The 4,236-nt window shown below is 46.9% G+C and overlaps 1 pseudogene; it reads right to left on the bottom strand.

Annotated features, from left to right (window-relative positions):
• Nucleotides 1-543: 543 nt before the first annotated feature.
• LOC113027202 (inverted formin-2-like) lies at nt 544-3,185 on the bottom strand (annotated as a pseudogene).
• Between the last annotated feature and the right edge of the window lie 1,051 nt (nt 3,186-4,236).

Here is a 4,236-nt window from a genome sequence, read left to right as displayed (position 1 = left end):
TTGGACAAGGACGCGCATTAGACACTGCCCTGCGTGCTGCTGCGAGACTACAAAGTCTTGCATGCAAAACTTGACATTTTCTTACTAATTGTGCAGCCGCATGGTTAAAACCCTCAAAGTCAAACCATTTAGCTCGAGTGGAGGTACCATCATTGTGTTTGAATAATTTACGGGGTGGATCCATGGTGTGGATTTTAAAAGTCAACTATTTAGAAAGCTGGTATCAATGAGATCTAATAAACCCGAGGTATTGTTTATTGTCTGCTGGATACTAGTTAGAACCCCTGCTATTTCTTGCAAGTTCCCTGGTGCTGCTTCTTGACGTTGGTTGACTTTAGCTGCTATTTCTTGCACATCCCTCTGTACTGCTTGTTGATGTTGGCTGAGTTTGGCATCAAAGATGGTATATATCATTTTTTTGATGCAGAATGGGTCTGATCAAAAGTAGATGTGTTTGCTGTATTTAAGTATGCGTCGTATGCCTGTGATATTTGCGAGTCTGTTATGCAGCCTTGTTCAAAACCTATGTCTGAATCAGTGTTGTTTCTGAGACAATCTGGTGTGGTGGGTATATCAACTATATTAAAAATCTGATAGACTGTACTCAAAAACATCGCTGAAATCATTAGGCAGACACTCACTCGCGGTTATGCATGGACTGGCGATGAAGAATGGTTCCGAGTCTCCATTGTTGCACAAAGGTTGATTTTTCTGAGAGTTCGATATCGCGTAAATATTATTTTCCCATTCTCTCCTTTCTGTCTCTTGGACTCTTCCTCTGCCAGCTGCTTCTTTCTCTTCTCAGCCTTGGCCGCCTGTTCTGTCCGAGCTTTGTTTTCCTTCAGCGCCTTGATGAAGAGTCCTTGGAAAGTCCTGATGGTACCGAAGAGTTCCTCCAGTGACAGCTGATTGGCATCTTCACGTAAATAGACAGCCAGTTCTCCAAACAACTCCAGATTTGACTCAAGAACTTTTGCATACTGCTCCTTCACCTCCGCCGCAGAGTTGGAGACTTTCTGAACTGCTTGAGGAATATATTTACGTTCAAGCTTTTGTTTGGGTCGATGAACGTGATCTCTTTAGGCTCCTTCTTGACAGGAGCAGCTGCCCCCTTGTCTTTGTGTTCGGCCACCGAGAGGCAGAACAGCTGCTCGATGCTGCTGTAGTCGGGCTCGTGAGGAGGCGGCTCTTTCTGAACCGAGGCCCACATCAGAAATAGAATACTTTATTGATCCCTGGGGGAAATTATTTTTTTGTTACAGTGCTCCATTTTAAACCAACATTAAGACAAGACAGACAATACACTAAGAATAGTACAATATATACATAAGTCACTTATAAATAAATAGTTGGAAAAGAAACATGTGTAGTTGTAGCAGCAAACAGTGTGTTAAGTGGATGCGTTGTACAGGGAGCCACAGGCAGGAATGATTTCCTGTGTCGTTCAGTGGTGCTTTTCGGTAATCTCAGTCTCTCACTGAACGAGCTCCTGTGACTGACCAGCATGTCATGGAGTGGGTGGGAGGTGTTATCCAACATTGTCTTTATCTTGGACAGCATCCGCCTCTCCGACACCACCTTGAGGGAGTCCAGCTCCATCCCCACAACATTGCTGGCCTTACGGATCAGTTTATTGAGTCTGTTGGCATCTGCGACCCTCAGCCTGCTCCCCCAGCATGCAACAGCATAGAGGATGGCACTGGCCACAACAGACTCATAGAAAATCCTCAGCATTTTCTGGCAGATGTTGAAGGACCTCAGTCGCCTCAAAAAATAGAGACGACTCTGGCCCTTCCTGTAAAGTGCTGTGGTGTTTTTAGCCCAGTCCAGTTTATTGTCAATGTGTACTCCAAGGTATTTATAGTCCTCCACAAATACCTTGGAGTACACATTGACAATAAACTGGACTGGGCAAAAAACATGGAGTGACCATCAGTAACAGTCCGAAGTTTCTGCCAGTTGAGCTTCTTCATCCTCAGAGTGGGACAGCGGCTTGTCTTTGAGGGCGCGCTGCAGCCCAGGGCCTGGCTACTCTGGGCCACAATCATGCCTGTTGGAGGTGGAGGCGGAGGAGGCATGCCGGGTAAAGGTGGAGGCGGTGGTGGCCCACCACCCATCCCTGGTGAGGGCGGGGGAGGAGGGGGGACCCCTGGTCCAAAGGGCAGAGGAGGAGGTGGTGGTGGTGGTGGTGCCATTCCAGGCAATGGAGGAGGTGGCGGGGGACCAGCAAACCCTCCAGGTAGCGGTAGAGGGGGTGGTGGGGGTGGCGGTGGAACAGAGGTACACAGTGGCCTTTTAGGGGACGGTGTTTGGCTTCTCCGTGTACGGGTGATCCAGCTCCGTCTGCACAGCCTTATCCACTTTGACCCGCAGTCCGTCCACCTCGTGCCGATCGTCGCAGCTTTTTCTTTTAAAAGCCATCAGCCGCTGCATGATCTTCTCACAGGACTCCATCTGAGAGTCCTGGGCGAGCAGTATGGCTCTGTTAGTGATGGCCTCCAGAGCCAGCCAGATGTCAGGGCGCCCTGGTCCCAGCACCAGCAACGTCTGCAGGATGGACAACAGCTGGAGAGAGGCTGGGGAGCTGCTCACCTTGTTAAAAAGTGTAGTAAAAACCTCCAGGTGATTACTCATATCAATGCCCCCATACACTCGCAGGAGCTCTTCCTCATCTTCAGCCATCGCCTCTTCAAAAGCTTCGCACTGAATAATCAAGTCTTCATCCTCCTGCTCCCTCAGCTTTGGCAGAACATCAAGTAACTGAAGCCCTGCAAGCAAAATAACACAAAATGACACAGCTCCGAGTAAAACAACAAGAAATCAGCGGCTTTTCATGAAATGTCTTACAAAAAAAACCACATATTTTGATTTTCTCTATTTAGCTGGGTAACATTTTAAGTGAGACATTTCACTGACTCCCTTAGCGTGGCATTTTCAGCAGCGAGCGTTTCCACCTGCTGCTGGCTGAACTCCAGTGATTCTCGCAAGGATTTAAATTCCCGGTGTAGAATCTCCACCAAGTACAGCCTTGCATCGAAACTGGACAATCGTTTGTCGATTGACTCAAGGATGTCAGCTATGTCGTTGCCGGATGGCGATGTTGTGCCAGGGGAATCTGCCGGGCAACATCTTTTCGATGACTGCGTCTCAGATTTGGCCGGGGAAGATGCACTCTGAGCCTTCATTATGAGATCCTGGAAGAACTGATCAATATAATCTTGGAGAGCCTCTAAACTCTCCCCGTTGTTCTCCAGGGTGTTGGAGATGATTTAGATAAATGTTGTTAGTTATAAGACAATTGATAAGTGTATTTGGTCAAATTGAAGCTTAAAGGAATTTGTTCAATTCTAAGCTACCATTTGCTTTAATTTTTTCGCCAAAATCTCTGGCGTCTGACATCAGTTACAACATGAGTCGCTTACCTTGTCCGTCACTTCCGTCACTTGTAAATGTTATCAGGAAATGATCAGACAGCAGGGGGTTTTCTTCTTTTCTTCTTTGCTGGCATTTCTCTCCAAACTGGCAGCAAATGCAGCTTCTCAGTGACAATTTGTCACAGTCTGGCGAGGGCAGACTGTATGAATTGAAAAAGGACCCAAAATGCAGACTCCAAGGAACAGGGAACAAAACTTGAATGTTAACAAAAAGCGAGCCGTTTAATATGGCTGGTAAAAAAGGTACAAACAAAGGGCAAGGCAAACTGAAGCAAAATTAACACAAACCTAAACTGGGAAATCTAAACAAACAATAAGAAAAACCTAGACAAGAAACTTGGAAGCATGGCATAGGAAACATTTCTCTCCGAACTGGCAGCAAATGAAGCTTCTCAGTGACAATTGGTCTTTTAGGATCCATCTCACTGATAAACGATGGGGGCGCCAGTTTGCGTGATGTGCATGAAAGACTGTTGTATACCCTCTGGAGTTCGCTGAGATTTCGGCGGTCCAGCACTATCCACAGATACAGCGTCTTACAGCCTTTGCTTTGCCTGATTTTCTTTTTGGCGACCCAAAGGCGACTGTTTTTCATATATGCATGGAGCTACCTGCCAGAGAGCAGCAGGTAAGCGCATAGTCCCTCCTGCTAGCCCTCAATGTCTAAGTGTATTTAACATTGAGAGGTGGGCAACGACGCCAGGGGTGGGGTGTACACCCTGATGGTACTTTGGACTCCGTGTATCGTGCCCACCCCCAAGATCCTATATGTATGTGTAATGAGAGTGTGAGTAATGTGAAT

Source organism: Astatotilapia calliptera, chromosome 7, assembly GCF_900246225.1.
Source record: "Astatotilapia calliptera chromosome 7, fAstCal1.2, whole genome shotgun sequence".
NCBI lineage: Eukaryota > Metazoa > Chordata > Actinopteri > Cichliformes > Cichlidae > Astatotilapia > Astatotilapia calliptera.
Note: the sequence above shows the minus strand (reverse complement) of the source record. Positions and strands in the feature narration are given on the sequence as shown.